Source organism: Schistocerca piceifrons, chromosome 1, assembly GCF_021461385.2.
Source record: "Schistocerca piceifrons isolate TAMUIC-IGC-003096 chromosome 1, iqSchPice1.1, whole genome shotgun sequence".
NCBI lineage: Eukaryota > Metazoa > Arthropoda > Insecta > Orthoptera > Acrididae > Schistocerca > Schistocerca piceifrons.
In genome coordinates, this window is record NC_060138.1 from 916,252,626 (window position 1) to 916,270,226 (window position 17,601).

The window sequence follows — 17,601 nt, forward strand, 5'->3', positions numbered from 1 at the left end:
CATAGTTCAGTTTTCATAGTTCACTGAAAGTTGATATTAAGATCCCAGTAATACAGGTTTCTACGGTCTTCCTGTGGAAGGCTGGACTATGCTCAACATTTTCAATATTTCTGCAGTCAATTTACTGCTTCTAGTGTTATGGGTTATTTTTTATGGCTTATAGTTTATGCTTTGTGTATTTTCCTTGTGGATTCGTATACTCTGACTTACGTGTTATGTGACATGAAAATAACGTGAACAGTTTACTTTTGCTTCCCAGAGGCACATTTCGTCTTTAATAACCACAGAAACACAGTTTTATCTCATCAGCAGTAATTTTTGGTACATGATTTAATTTCGAAAGGCTCTGCGGCTAAGTAAATATTGTATGTCTCACTTGCTGGGCTTTTTGTCCTGGCTTCGTAGCATTCGGTAGGACGTTTCCCGCTCTCCGTCTGCGGTTTCGTGTATCCACTACAGCCAAGAGCCATTCACGGAAGCCGTAGTCCTCTGGCGGGACCCTCTTCTGCCGACAGGACGCGAGTCCATCGACCGGCGTCCTCACCCCATGGCTCTGGATGGAGGCAGCCTATCTGTGGGGGTCGGTAGGCCGCATTCCCTGTAGACACGCCGGACCAGTTTCCCAATAGCTTCTCTCCTTCATTTGCTTTCATTCCCACTGTGCTTAGTGATGAAAATAATTTGGCAGAATAAGCTGGTTCTGGCATTAGCCAACTTGTTTAGTGATATTACGCGCAAGGAGCTACTGATATACGGAGCATCCTACTCCATGCTGAACCAGTGCCTACTGTAAATCTGTGGAACAATATTCACTTTACAGCAGTCACTATCAGTCAATTCTGCCCACTTCAGGAAATTCTCCATTTTATTCATTCTTCATTCATTTACTATAGATTTCTCTGTCAGAATATGTAAATAATTCTACCTAGTTCACTAGTAACCCGTGCAATAGATGTCACTATTATTACATTGAAATTTGATTGGGTCATTATTCTGAGCCCATCGCTTCACCTACATTTACATCTACATTGTTTTACTTCCACTGTAAATGGCAGTACGTGCATACTCCGAGATATGTAATGGATATTACTTGTTCCATTGCTTGTTAGACAAATGTGCAATCATACAATAAGGAGGCCAGAATGAGATTTTCACTCTGCAGCAGAGTGTGCGCTGATATGAAACTTCCTGTCAGATTAAAACTGTATGCCGGACCGAGACTAGAACTCGGGACCTTTGCCTTTCGCGGGCAGGTGCTCCACCATCTGGGCTACCCAAACACGACTCACTCCCCCTCCTCACAGCTTTACTTCCGCCAGTACCTCGTCCCCTACTTTCCAAACTTGCCCGCGAAAGGCAAAGGTCCCGAGTTTGAGTCTCGGTCCGGCACACAGTTTTAATCTGCCAGAAAGTTTCATATCAGCACACATTCCGCTGTAGAGTGAAAATCTCATTCTGAAAACATCCCCCAGCCATGTCTCCACAATATCTTTTCTTCCAGGAGTGCTTGTTCTGCAAAGTTCGCAGGAGAGCTTTTGTGAAGTTTGGAAAGTAGGAGACGAGGTACTGGCGGAAGTAAAGCTGCGAGGACGGAGCGTGAGTCGTGCTTGGGTAGCTCAGATGGCAGAGCAGTTGCCCGCGAAAGGCAAAGGTCCCGAGTGCGAGTCTCGGTCCGGCACACAGTTTTAATCTGCCAGGAAGTTTCATAAAATAAGGAATCTCCTTGGCTATTTACGCGCAACGCGCTACATTTGTTCATGATGAGGACCAACTGCCTAGCCCTGCACCGATCGTCGATCCTCTGCAACCTTCTTGCATTCCCTTCGTTGTTCTAATGTTGCTTCTTCTCTGTATACAACGGCATGATCTGCAAACGGTCTCATGCACCTATCGATAATATCCCCTAAGTCATTTATATATATAGTGAACTAGGTCGCATTAACCAGTTACACATAAAGAAATCTTAATACCGAAACTTCCTGTCCACGCGTATACGCGATCACGAAAGTTACCTCTATGAGGTAAAGAGGCGCGAACCACTTGCGGCCCAGCAAATGCCGCGACATAGGAAACGAAGAAATAAACATTACTAACATTCTACATCTTTGTTCTTTATATCTAAATATATCTAGACGTATCTACATATATGTAGACTGTAAGTCGGCGTGTGTATCGTAACTGTCTGTGCGTGAGAGAGAGCGTGGTGAACTTCCACACATGGTGTACCCTTTCCTTCAGCGTGATAGTGCCATCCACGCACGAGTGCTGCAATATCTGCTACAATCCGACGCCTTGGGTTTACTGTCATCGATCGTTCTCCATACAGTCCCGACCAACATGATTTTGAACTGTTTCCTGATCTTACAGTACGGCTTCGACGACTTCAGTTTGATAGTAACGAAACGGTTCAGCCAGAAGTGTGGTTGCGCCTCCGTCAACGATGTCATACATTTTACAGTGACGTTATCAATAAAATAGTCTCTCTCTGGGAGAAATTTGTTGGTCGCCAAGGTGACTATGTTGAGAAATAAATATTTAGAGATGAAGAATAACGATGTAAATTGTTGATAACGTCTGTTTTATTTGCATAGTTGTAAGAGTTTTCACATAACTTTATCGAGTCATTACTTTTATGCACGCCCTCGTATATTCTTCCTCTTTGCAACTGACTCGATATTTCCATTGAGTTCTTCACCTCATCCAACATCAGCATCACGTTCTAGAGTGTGCCTCAATTGTTCATTGTGTCATACACTTGTAACCTCCGCGACACAGTACTCGTTAAAGCCTGTGCTATAGTAAGTGTGCGGGATTCACCTTATGAGAAAGGATTTTCGTATAGATATCGACCGCGCGTACCTGAATGGTGGAAAATCAGACTTACATCCACTCTGTAATGACAATGATCCGTCAAGTAAGTTCGAAATGCAATTACACGTCAGGATGGACCAAAAGCAACCCAGAAGATGCTACCAATTTGATAATTATACGGTCGCCAGCCTAATTAGGCATTAACTGAGTTTCTTCCCTGTAAAAATTGGTCTATATTCATGCAAAACAACAAGTTGTAACACTGCATAATATAGTAGAATTTTAGAACCAGAAAGTCTATTGAACTGATAGTTTCACATACTGTACTGATATGGAAAATCATGAATACATAACATTGCACTATAATGTTTACTACAAAACTTTATACTGTCTATTAATCTAATTAAAATCGGGCATAGGTTACCCTAGAAATTGTACTTTCGTGCCACACACAAAGTGTCAATTTTAATAAAGATAAAACACTGATAAATTTTGACTTTTATATCGACTTTAACTTTTGCTAGTCAAACCAATTTAGAACACTTCAGAATTCAAATGAATGTGGGGGGGGGGGCTGAAACTGTTATGATCGCTGTATTTAAAAAAAATTTGATTACTGAATTTATTATTCATTTAAGATTTCCAGCATATAAGTTACTACTCTTTTCATCTTATTTACTGCTCATGTAAATGCCTTTAAATCTGTCTCGAAATAATAAACTTCATTACTACGTCAATACTTAAGTTATCTTTCGACTTCGTTAGACCTTCGTTATTCATTTACTGGTTCATTAACAGAACATTTCTTTAAACACCATTCTGACATAGCTAGTTCTGCAAATAATTATTATTAACACAAATTTTAATTTTCATTTCGGGACACTCGGATTACACAGCATTTGGAAAGGACCCTGTCTAGGTTAGTTGTGAGGATAATTAAATGATGGGAAAGTTCTGGTAAAATTTAGGTTATTATTGCACCAAACAAACACAGTTCACTCTCTGATCCACACGAATACAGTACTAAAAGTTTCAACCTGCTAGTATCGATGCGGCGGTTGGCAGGCGGCGAGATGGCTTGGCACAGAGCACACATACAAACACAGCTATGGCTCTTGATGTTTCCCCACTTTAATTCTTCTTAGCGTCGCAATACTTTTCCATTTAGTGCCTATGGAATTTTTTCATGCTGTGTGGGCGTTGGAACAGCATACGCGAGGCTCAGTGAAGCTATGTCTTCCAGGAGAGCCTCCTCGCTCCAGCAGGTGTTGCTCAAACCAATGCCAAACTCCGACGACCACTGTGCCCGTCGTGCCGTGCAGTGCCCGTGTGCATTTTCCCGCGCTCACCTGCCATCCACCTTTTACCGCTCCCTTACAGACAGGGCATTCACCCGAGGTTTTGCATTCTACACATCCTAACACATTGCCTTCGTATGGACCAGACGCACAGTTGCAATTTTAAACCTCTTGCAACAGTCTCAACATTTGTTACATTTCAATTCTATTACAATATTACTTGACATTTGACACTAACATTAATATTCACATTGAAACTTATTTACAGTTTTCTTAACACAATGGCGTGAAACAAAAAATTGAAATCAGAACATCAATTACACAAGTTTATCGAAAAATCAGATGGAAAAAATTACTTCTATGTACAGTAGTACAGCGTCGTTGTTGTTACACACTGTACAGTGTATCTAAAGTTAAGCAACAGCACTGCGCTAGCCGTTCTCCTTCGAGCCAACTTTTTACGCGACCTAGTAGCGCTTTACGAAACGTGCCACGGAAGGGAGTAAATAGCTACAAGACCGTTTGCGATATGCCTAACAGGGAAGTGATCATAATTAACTTCGTGTCTATGGAGAGCCAGAAGTCTGCTGTAATACGTTCACTATCCCACGGGAACAGTGATTTTTTTTATCGAAAAAGAAAGGTAGCCCACGTTTTAATTCAGGGTGTATCCTATCTCAATCCTACTTCAGTGTGAAGGAGTAGCAAACATACCATCCCAACAAAGAAAGAAAATAAGCACTTTCTAGCTCGATGCACCACAAATCTTATGACATTTGTGCGTGCAACAACATCGTTTGCTCTCACGTGTGTGCTTGTCAACAGCGGATACGATCGCTTATCAGCTCAAATCCAGCCTCACTAAATGCCTGCCTCGTTCTATATGTAAAGCCACGACATCTATCTGTCGTACAACACTTAAATTACATTGTCGTTGTGGGGCTTCTGCCATCTCAGATGCTGTAGGCCTAAGATAAGCCTGACACTAGGCGGCTAAAATGCAACGAGCTTATATGGATATATGGATTAAATACTTTGAGGATTATATAAGCATTGTATTCCTTACGTTCAACCTTATTATGTAGGATATATTAAATAATAATGCTGGCCGCTGTGGACGAGCGGTTCTTGGCGCTTCAGTCCGGAACCACGCTGCTGCTACCGTCTCAGGTTCGAATCCTGCCTCGGGCATGGATGTGTGTGATATCCTTAAGTTAGTTAGGTTTAAGTAGTTATAAGTCTAGGGGTTGGTTCAAATGGCTCTGAGCGTTATGGGACTTAACTTCTAAGGTCATCAGTCCCCTAGAACTTAGAACTACTTTAACCTAACTAACTTAAGGACATCACACACATCCACGCCCGAGGCAGGATTCGAACCTGCGACCGTAGCGGTCGCGCGGTTCCAGACTGTAGCGCCTTTAACCGCTTGGCCACCCCGGCCGGCTAGGTCTACGGCATTGATGACCTCAGATGTTAAGTCCCATAGTGCTTAGAGCCAATAAAAGCATTTTTACAAATACGATACAGTTCAAAACTTGAAAGAGTAAATAGCTTTCCCTAAGCGTTATTATTGTTACACATTTCGCGTCACGTTCTTCAAATCAATAAATAACTTGTACTACACGCTTTTACAATTAGCCTCTGTGTTAATTCAGGGTATAAGCTAATTCCATTCCAAATTTCTCCCAAATCCGTCCAGCCGTTTCAGCATGAAGGAATAACAAACACACAAACAAATTTTCGCTCTTATGATATACTACCTGTTACCCGCAACTGCGCTCGCACATCAGTGAAATGAAATGTGCGTATGGTTTTATTGGCTAGGAGATCCCGTTGGAGATCTTCGGCCGCTGGATGCTGGTATTGATTTGTCGACAGTTCGGCAACTTGTGCGTCGATGATGATAAACACAACACACGCCCCCGGTCCCAAGCGGAGTACATCCGACGCGCTTTGGACTCCGTGATTGAGGTTCAGCAATGCTATTCAAAAGACGCGTATCAGTAGTTTTGTTATTATGAGTCACGGCGACAGTACTAAAATAAAATGTAGACTCCCTAAAATTACGAAATAGCGTTAAACTGACCAACAAAGAAAATAAATAATTTGTAATTCTGTGCAGCACAAGTTTTATAACATTCGTACGGGAATAACGTCAGCAGCCGTCATGTTTCTGCCTGTTACCCGCGGCTGCCCTTGCGCGTCATAATCAAATGCAGCCTCAATAAAAGTCTGCCGCGCCCTACAAGCAAAGGCACGGCGTCTCTCTGTTTGTCGTACAGTATTTAAATGACACCGTTGTCGAGAGCCTACAAGCGTCTCAGAAGCTTTAAGTGCCGCTGGACGCTCAGCGGTTAAAATGCGACGTGTTTTTGACTGTTATAAGTATGGATTAAACACGTTGAGGATGTTGTAACACTGTTCAAAGATGTTCAAATGTATGTGAGATCTTATGGGACATAACTGCTAAGGTCATCAATCACTAAGCTTACACACTACTTCACCTAAATTATCCTAAGGACAAACACACACACCCATGCCTGAAGGAGGACTCGAACCTCCGCCGGGATCAGCCATACTGTAACTACTGTATTCAGTACATTGAATCATACTACATAGAACATTTCCAACAATAAAAGCATGTTCAAATGTGTGATAAAGTTCAAAAGTCAAAAGAGTAAAATAGATTTTTCAAGGAGTAACTACTGTTCCATATTTGGCGTTATTTTCATCAGATCAATAATATCTTGTACTACACACTTTCTAAAGTAGCTTATGTTGCTCCTCAGCGTTCAAGCTATTCCACACCAAATCTGCAAAAAATCGGTGCAGCGGTTTAGTCGTGAAAGCGTAACAGACATACTTACTTTAATATTTGTATGGATATGGGATATAATACACGCACGAAATTAATTTTAACTCTAAAGCTGGATCGAAGGAGAACGGTCAGCGCAACGCTGTTGCGTAACTTTTGACACTCACGTAATACAGCGCGCAATAGAATGAACAACTGAAGCATACTGTTGAATTCTCCACGCAAATAGACACAATGTGGAAGAAATTGCCGACCGCAGCTCGCAGCCAACCGCGCATCGGAAACCGGTATGTCCACACTCCTGCTCGGACTTGTATTGACGAACGCAAGCCAGACATTGCCAGACATATTGTCGGATGAGGAGTGTGAGCTCAATAGAAATGCTGAGTCGCCGGCCGGAGTGGCCGTGCGGTTCTGGGCGCTACGGTCTGGAGCCGAGCGACCGCTACGGTCGCAGGTTCGAATCCTGCCTCGGGCATGGATGTGTGTGATGTCCTTAGGTTGGTTAGGTTTAATTAGTTCTAAGTTCTAGGCGACTGATGACCTCAGAAGTTAAGTCGCATAGTGCTCAGAGCCATTTGAACCATTTGAATGCTGAATCAGTCCGAATAAAGAAGAATATACGAGGGCTTGCAGAATAGTAAAGACTCCGAATTTGTGTGAAAACTCTTAAAGCTTTTTACATAAAACAAATGTTATTAACAATCTACAACGTTAGTCTTCATCTCTACATATTTATTTCTCAACATAGTCACCCTGGCGACCAACACATTTCTCCTAACCAGAGGCGACTTTGTTGATACCGTCATTGTGGAATGTTTGACTTTGTTGAACGAGCCACAACCAGACCTCTGGTTGAACCACTTCATCAATATCAAAGTGAAATCCTCGAAGATGTTCTGTAAATATCGATGACAACGAACCCAAGGCGTCGGACTGTTGCAGACGTCGCAGCACTTGTGGGCGGTATGGGAGTCTGGCATAAAAAAAAAAAACAAAAAAAAAAAAAACGTGGTTCAAATGGCTCTAAGCACTATGGGACTTAACATCTGAGGTCATCAGTCCCCTAGAACTTAGAACTACCTAAACCTAACTAACCTAAGGACATCACACACATCTATGCCAGCAGCGCAGTTCCGGACTGAAGCGCATAGAATCGCTCGGTCACAACGGCCGGCTGCACGTACAGCACGCTGTCTCTCACGCACAGACAGTTACATTATACACCGCCTTGTTACAATGTACACTTCGGAGCCCTCTAGCGGCAGAGCGCTCCAAATATGTAGACGTGAAGAATAAAGATGTATAATATTAATAACGTTTGTTTTATTTTAAAAAACCGTACGAGTTGTCCAATAAAATTCGGAGGCTTTACTTTACGCCAAGACGTCGTGTGCTCAACAATTCCTCCTCCTTGATTCTGTTCTCATACACGACAGCATAAAAGAGAGAATACAAATCCAAAACTGGTTTCAGAATTTCCCGACGCATCGTCCACGGTTCAATGGAAAGTAACTGCAAATCATACCACAGTAATCTCCGACGTTTCAAGTAAGTGAAAATGGTAAAATTTGTACTATAACTGTCTCGAGAAAACCGGAGTAAGACAAATCTACCGTTCTAAAATAACATCCATTACTGTACGCTTGAGGTGAAAGATATTCTTTGAGTCAGTCGTATTTGGCAGCCAGATCCTTTAAAATAAATATAAATTGAGTACTCCTTATATTTTTAAAGTTCTTTCAAAGAAGTAGCAATAAAAAAAGTAGTGCTGGTAATGTCCACAGAAGGTATATACAACAAGGAGTGGAAAGAGAATGATCTGCATGACGTTTAGGTCTCGTCCCGAAATATCCTAGCTACCAGTTAACGAGGCGCCCTGAGAATTTCTACTTTGTCCCGCGCAGAGGAGTATATAAAGATCTTGGCACCAGCCATAAGGCGGCATCCATCGCGGTACCCCGTGTAGAATTCTCCACGCAAATAGACACAATGTGGAAGAAATTGCCGACCGCGGCTCGCAGCCAACCGCGCATCGGAAACCGGTATGTCCACACTCCTGCTCGGATTTGTATTGACGAACGCAAACCAGACATATTGCCTTTAAAGACTACCGACTGCTGACACCAATGAGCTGAGTTGCAAACAAACGGGAGGGGAAGCTAGATGTAATGCTATGAGCGGTTTTATAAAATCCTTGTCCTTTTCTACGCTGACATCCACGGCGTCGATTCATATAAAAACAGAAAAACACTGGAGCCATACCGCAAGGACGGCTGTCCTAATTAGGATTTCCATGATTTCACTAATTCCTATAAGGCAAATACCGGGATGACTCCTTTGCAAGAACAAGACCGACTTCCTTATCCAGACTTCCCAATCCGATATTCTGGTGCGTGTGTACTGACATTGTCGCCAAGGGGACGTTAAACGCCAGACTTCAATCTTCCTTCAAATGAAAATACAATTTATTTTCCAAATCAGGATAAATTTGGATATATGCAACGTTTCGCTGCTTCTCAATGCAACTTCTCTGAAACTTAAGCAGAGCGTGGAATCTTGTATAACGATTTGTCTCGTTATCTATCATAGTTCTTTATGGTAAACCTAGGACCTGATAAAGATGTGTGTATTATTGGATCTAAAAAACGGCACCTTGGTTTTGTTCGATAAATAAATAAAAAAATATAGTTTAATCCTTCCTACATGACGCTGCCTCGGATGCGTGAATATAATTTTTTCTGATTGTATTTCCCGATGCGGTTTCTGAGAGTGAGTTAACGTTAATACTTTATGAATACAAAAACTGAGATATTTTAGCAGATTATGGAAGCCGGTACCTCCACGTCAGTGGCCAGCGACACTATCCATAATCACGTCGAGGCATATCCTTTATTTGTTTGAAACCAGAATATAAATAACTGGTTGTCGCAAACCGCAAACATAAATCCTTCTAGGCGTGCGGTAGTTATAGACTATACTGTTCTCGCTACAACAGATCCTCAAAATATCGTTCCATGCACGTGATTTTGGTCGAACATCCTCAGCTTTAAGTGAAGAGAAATGTAATCATTCTTTGGTCCTAGGGAGTAGGTTGGCGGTACCCAGCTCACATTTTGTCCCCTGAAATAACTCTTGCATCGAAGTTATTATTTTTTCAATCAAAGCTGCAGAAATTATGAACTTTTTCTCTTCAAAAATTACGTGATCTGGTAGTTCTACCGCTTAAACTTCCACTCACCGATATTCACCATGGATACAATGCAGACTGGAACCACAAATAATATTTAAATTGTCTTGAATGGAAGGGAGGAGGATTTGAGCTTAGTAACCAACCGATGTAAATTAACTTCAGTTTCAATGAATGACGTTCGGCACTTTTTTCCTCATTGTCGAATTCAGCTACCACGTTCTCTGTTGTCACAAATCGATGCGCCTGACACGAACTGTTGCCTCTGCTGCTGATGTCATGTTATTTTCGAATTACAAGTTGTCAGTACACTCACTGCTGAAGTAAATATCACATTATACTGAAGCTTGGTACATCTATGCATTTTAGTAGGTTATACATCTTCTTTGCACTCATTGAAAAGCAAATGGGTAACACATTTTTTTCTTCCAGAATGAGGTTTTCACTCTGCAGCGGAGTGTGCACTGATATGAAACTTCCTCGCAGATTAAACTGTGTGCCGAACTGAGACTCGAACTCAGGACCTTTGCCTTTCGTGGGCAAGAGCTCTACCAACTGAGCTACCCAAGCACGACTCACGCTCCCTCCTCACAGCTTTACTTCTGCCAGTACCACGCCTCCTACCTTCCAAACTTAACAGAAGCTCTCCTGCAGACCTTGCAGAACTAGCACTCCTGGAAGAAAGGATACTGCGGAGACATGGCTTAGCCACAGCCTGGGGGATGTTTCCAGAATGAGATTTTCACTCTGCAGCGGAGTGTGCACTGATATGAAACTTCTGGCAGATTAAAACTATGTGTCCTGAGTTCGAGTCTCGGTACAGCACACAGTTTTAATCTGCCAGGAAGTTTCACATTTTTTCTTATTTTTGTGCTACTCTCAAATAGAGGAGTCAGTGTTTATATTTACTGTTGCTAGCAAATAAATACTTACGTGAAAAAGAACGTACTCAGACTTCTCATACACTCTGTCAAGCCACATTAACGCGGCCACCTGTTAAAAAGCTGAAAAACCACCTTCTGCAGCGCGGAACGCCGTGAAACATGCAGGAACGTTGTCAGTGAGATTCTGGAAGGTACTGACGGGGATTTTGAGCCATGATGACTCCAGTGCCGTGGCCAGATGTGCCATATTTCTCCATTGAGAAAACGGTCCAGTGGCTACCTTTGCTGCCTCTGGATCATGGGGTCCCGGGTTCGATTCCCGGCCGGGTTGGCGTTTTTCTCTGCACGGGGACTGGGTGTCTGTGTTGTCCTTATCATTTCATCATCATAATCTTCATCATTTGTGACAACGTCTAGACCGGATTGTGAAAAAATTGGACTGTGTAAGAAACGGGACTTTGTATGGGCGCTGATGGCCGCTCAGTTGAGCGCCCCACAGACCAAACATCATCATCATCATCCATTGAGAACATATGGCTCGAACAGCCCGAGTGGCGTGATTCATAGATTCTCGTCTAGATATAAATCGGCGGAATATGGTGGCGAGGGGAATACGGTAAACTGATCTTGGAGCTTTTCCAGCGACGCAGGTACACTGTGGGTAGTGTGACACGTTGGACTGCCCTGCTGGTAGTGCCATCGTGCCGAGGAGAAAGGAAGTGTATGTAGCGATGGACATGGTCCCCAAGGATACATGCATACTTCTGATGATAACACTGTGCCTTCCAGAATGACGTGATCAACCAGTGAAGACCACGAAAACATTACCCAGATCATAACACACCATCTCCCGACCTGGACCATTCCGACGATTACTGCATGGGAGTACATGCCAACGTCCGATGGAGCATATTACGTGATTCATATGAAAAACCCACCTGTAGCTAATCTGTGGACGTCCAGTTGCGGCACTGGCGTCCTGATTCCAGCCATGGTGCAAAACTTTTAAAAAGTTTTATGCAGTAACTGGTACGGTACGAAAACAGGAGGTCGAGGATAACTATTAAACACGCTACAGCATATCAAGAATGAAATGCTAGTTTCCAGCGATAGATATACCCCGTCAGTCCAAAAAGATCCGGGATTGGATTAATGAAAAATAGAGAAAAGTTAAAATAGTGGTTTTTGTGTTTCAGGCTTGCCCCCACTTGCGTATAACGCACAGAACGTTCACACAATCATATGAAACTATCAGAAAGGCCTTTCTTTTAGAATTGGTTCAACTCATGCTTACATTGACTTAAAGATCGGTTATGTCGTCAAAGCATTGGCCCTTCATGTGCATTTCTGCACTTTATCGTTTTGTAGTTGGTTGGTACTGATAACGCCGAGTATAGCCTCCCGTGTTGAGCTTTTCCAGAATTGTCTGTGTTTTTCATTTCAATCGGGTCGCGGCAGGCGTTCACGCGTTATTATTTTTGCGCGGTAGTCAAAGGGTGCGGGACAAACATAGCACACACTTTTCTCTTCTTCAGAATACTCTGGATAATGTCTTGAACATTTAGTGTAGAGATGTTGGTCCACAGGGATTTGTGGGGGTTGGGTTGGGTTGTTTGTGGGAAGAGACCAAACTGCGAGGTCATCGGTCTCGTCGGATCTGGGAAGGACGGGGAAGGAAGTCGGCCGTGCCCTTTCAGAGGAACCATCCCGGCTTTGCCTGGAGCGATTTAGGGAAATCACGGAAAACCTAAATCAGGATGGGCGGACGCGGGATTGAACCGTCGTCCTCCCGAATGCTAGTCCAGTGTGCTAACCACTGCGCCACCTCGCTCGGTAGGGATTTGTGGTACAACGATGTCGACAGGCTAGGGTCACACGCACACTGCTTAACACAGCCTGCCCACAACTGACTGGTGGGATGCACTGTGCAACGTTTGTTTACAGTTGTCAGTTCAGAGCTGCCATCGTAGTTGATCGGCTGACGTCGCATATACGCAAGGAATAAAATTAGGTCGGTAATTTTTGAACGGACGGTGTAAATTTGACAACTATAATAAACTTATCTTTTTCTCAAAATAACAAAGAACAGTAATTCATCAGTTATTGGATTTTTATTACTAACGTAATTCTACATCCATCTAACGACAATTATAGAACCATCAGATTCACTTCGGTCTTCGAATTGCGCGATAGTATAACCTACTGGTGTTACTTAGCAGTTGGGGTTACTATCCCTCCTTTTTACTTCTATGTCGCTTTTGCAAGAGATCGTTCTCTTCAGTTCAGTCTTTAACTTGGTGATGTTTTTTATCCATTCAGTTTTAACCGATTTATTTGGAAACCGAAATTTAAGTCGGTCAAGGACAGTATTAGATACGAACTCAATTTATAATATTTCCTTCACGTTAATTAGAAGAATTATTTAAATATCTGGCGTGTTTCTCGAAAACTAGCAATCTCTTATTTCGTGGACAAAAGGTTGGACTCTTTGTTTGATCCTCATATCCTTACCACGATCGCCAAAGAACCTGGAAAATAAAACGTAAGCACGGAAGACCGGATTCAGTAGCGTTCTCATATCATCAGACAGCGGCTAAAACAAAACTGATCCGGAATCCACGTCCAAGTTTAACACCACGCAAAAGCTGTCCAACGGGCTTTTGAGCAATTCGCGATGAATAATGACATGTATTCTGTGAGTTCGCGTACGCAGACAGGGTGGACCATGCCAAATGTCTCGACACTACTTCATTCAGAAATCATCGACAGAACTGAAAAGAACTAATTGGTCCGGAGACTTTAACTGGTACACAATAGAACATTTGTACGTGTAACCTTGCATGTCGTGTTTGATAATATTGCGACACGAACTTTTATAATTCCACCTTGCACCAGTCCTCTGCATTGAGATTTTATGGGAATTTTCTGCAGACTATAAGTGACCCAAAATTTTCATGTGCTAGGATATTTTTTATAATCTCTTTTCTGTCTAGATTACGTTATTACGAAATGCCAAAAAAGTGGGCCATTTAGTCTGGGTACCCTGTACAATCAGAAGAAATTGAAGTTCTCCGACGAAGTAGATACTCTCCTTGGAGGATTGTGAAAAGAGAAATATGTGAACGAAGGTTCGATTAAATTGGTAGCGAGGTGCCAGGCTACCGGTAGTAATTGAAGTGGTGCTTGGTTTGTGAATACCATTTTATAGACACTATATCACCATCCCAATCCCAACATCTTTTCTAAAGAATTGGAATGTGCAGATAACGTCATTGTCCGATATGAGTGGACCTCTCATATATCTATTAACTTACAGCGTGAAGTAATGGTTTCACATGTAGCTTAATATAGGTAACTTCATTTCTAACGTAATTGTGTCATGCATAAAAATTAACTTTCTCAAGTCTTGAATTTTAGTTACATCTCGATTTTTCTTCTAATTTGTTCCAAGAATAGATGTTTTTCGTACCTAAACAAACGTCTACTTTGTATATTTTACTGTCTTTTTACGTCGTACGGAAGCTTTCAACTGGTTGATCGACTTGAAATTATTAATTTGGTTATCTATGTTCCTATTAGAGCTCTATTAAACAAAAAAGTTATATATCTGCTTACGTAAGCATCATAATTTAGCTATGAATCAATGGTTCCCAAAAACGGCAAAGTTTTTATTTATTGACTCATTTCTTAAAAGAGCATTCAAACCATTTGTTTTTCATAATGTTCAGATCTCTAAGGAGCATCATCTGTTCTCTGTAATATGATTTGGTCGTCATTTACTATACGTGTTGATAATATCGAAACTGTTTGAATATATTACCTTATAACGATTTAATTTACAAACATAGATGACATATAGCTGATAGACTGCATCCTTGTTATACTCTTCTTCAATAAGTGTGTTCGCAATATACTTTTGTTATCGCCTACACAATAAACGAAAGGTAGTGGCTGTGATAATTCAATGAAAACAACTTCACATACAACAGCAAAACAATTTTTTTTATAAATTTAAGTGATGTCTTTTTACCAGAGCCGATAACTTTGAAGAAATATTTCAACCAAACCACTTTCTAAAGCTGACTTAAAGAAAGACAGATTAGGAGGAATGCATATTTAAAATTGAAACGACACCGTTCCGCGTTGGGCTGCTTCCGGGGTACAATGGACGGGCGGGAATTCTTCCTACCGTATGTCGGGTTTTATTACTAGAAAGCTATTACCACAAAAGCCTCGCTCTCAGCCTTTGAAAATGCGTGAGGCCTAAGAGTCAGAAAGAGAGAAATTTGAAAGAAAATTATGGGCAGCAATAAGCCTGACAAACGCTTGTCTAAAAATAGACAGCCGTCTTGTCTGTAACTCAGGGTAACAGCTGCCGGGTGCTAACTCATCAGTTCAGTTTACGCTGAAGTGCGAGTTTACGCGCTCTTTGATGATTCACTGGATTGTTTCATGGTGAATTGCCCTCTACTTCTCCCTGTCAACGACTTGAGTAAAGGATGGGAAACACGTGGTTGTACCAAAGCAAGAGTCTAAAAGCGCCATTGTGGTATATCGCCCAAATGGCTGCTGCTTGTATTCGCTTCACCTGTCCCTCATTAAAACTGCCCTAAACGTGCAGCAGTAACGCCATCAAGAACGGACTCGTGTACTATATGCAGGAATTCGATTAATCATTCCAGCCGTTTGATGGTGTACTTCTCGAACACACAGTTTGCAGGATTAACAACAGGTTGCTGCATAGTATAGTAAGTATACGGGTATTATACGTTGTCAACAACAGATAGAAGAATGGAGCTTAGATTTAGCTTCATGTCAACGTTGATATCGTGAGAGACGTAGTACAAGTGAGGGTAGACGAGAATAGGTATGGAATTCGTCCCTCATTGAGAATTGTCATTACACTCGCATTCGGGACAGTGGCGACACAGCTCCTTTGTTCAGCCACCCACATTTAAGTTCTGCGTAGATTCCCTAAAAATGATGCGATGGTTCCTTTCAGTACTCGTCGGATTTTCTTTCTCATCCTTCTCCGTTTCGTACTTACTCTGTCTGTCGCTGACACGGCTCTATTCCATAATCTTCCTTTTCTTTATTAAGGAAACATATCTGGCGTACATCCAAGAAATTTATGGAAAAATTTAAATGAGGTGGTCGGAGAGAGATTTTAACTCCGGTTCTCTCGAATACGCTGCGTCGTCTCGCTCGGCATTCAAGCGTTCTGCAGATATTAAAACAGTAAAATAATCTGCATTCAAAAATAACGTACGGGGGAGAGTGTTGTGCCGGGAGGATCGTATACCTAGGGATCCATGATGGTTTCTGATCGGTGTTTTAATCTAGTGACTGATTTTAAATTCACGTGAACGTAAGTGCACTAGAAACCGCTGTAAACAGTTTTCAGAATTTTATACTGCTTTTATTGTTGTTAGACATGAGGTTGTGTTTTGTGCAGCGTTTGTAAATATTGCGAGTTAATATATGAAAGGTGTCTGGGGGATATTTTTAATTATTCAGCTGGAGAGTTTTGTGGTGAGTGAAATTCTATACATTTTTAAAACAAGTTACTTAATGTGTGGACCTATAGTCATTCTTCGTCGGTCGCGCACCATCTTGTAAGTGAAGTGGAAGAAGGTCGTCTACCCTGGAACGGGTGATATTTGCAAATGCATTTCTTAATCTCTTAATAATTTTCCCTGTCCTGAAATGGAAATTTGTCTTGGTTGTCAATTGCTTCTACTTCAAAACGTTTTTTAACTATCAGCTTTCTGGAAAATGCCTCTTAATTTGAATTCACTTACTGATTATTGATGTTTTGTAGAGTAATAAGGTGATGTATAGACTATTGAATAGAATACTGACAAGATTTTCTATATTGAAATACTTTTAAATTTGGATAGAATATTTGTGTGTAGTACATGATCAGGTTACACAGTGCAACAGTTTCTATCATTTGGAAAAACTCACTTTTCCGGATTAGATTTGTAATTTTTAGAAAAAAAGAGCAGTACTCACAAAATGAATGATATAATCTCAAAATGGATTAAAAAACATATTAAGCTAAATGCAAATGTCACGGTATAGCTCTCTTCCCTACATACATACGTCGTCGAAAATGGAAAATATTTCGCCACGAAACATCAGACCGAATTTATCAAATTTATCAGAGATGTTTATCAAATAATTGCTATTAAATGATCAAAACTTCATTCCTTTCGGAACTGATACCCGTCATCGACATGAATATGAAATGTAATCTCCACGAGCATGAATACACTCTTGTTCTCATTGTGGATTGGAAGCAAACAGGATAGGAATGTCATCTTGAGGGATTTCTGAATGATGCCTGAAAAATATTCTGTGTTGATTAATGTAGATTGCTGGCTGGAAACTAGTAAGAAAGTATACGTATTCCCACCACGTTCGAGAAATGCTTTATGGATGACAAATAAATGTATTGGGCAAACCAGTAAAGGACACCTACATTGCTCAAGACGTTTATTGTGCGAACTGCCGTGTCGAGCCTTGGATTATTGTGGTAGAATATGCCATTTGGTACCGTGGCAAATAAAAGGTGTGACATCAGGGTTAACCAGTCTCGCT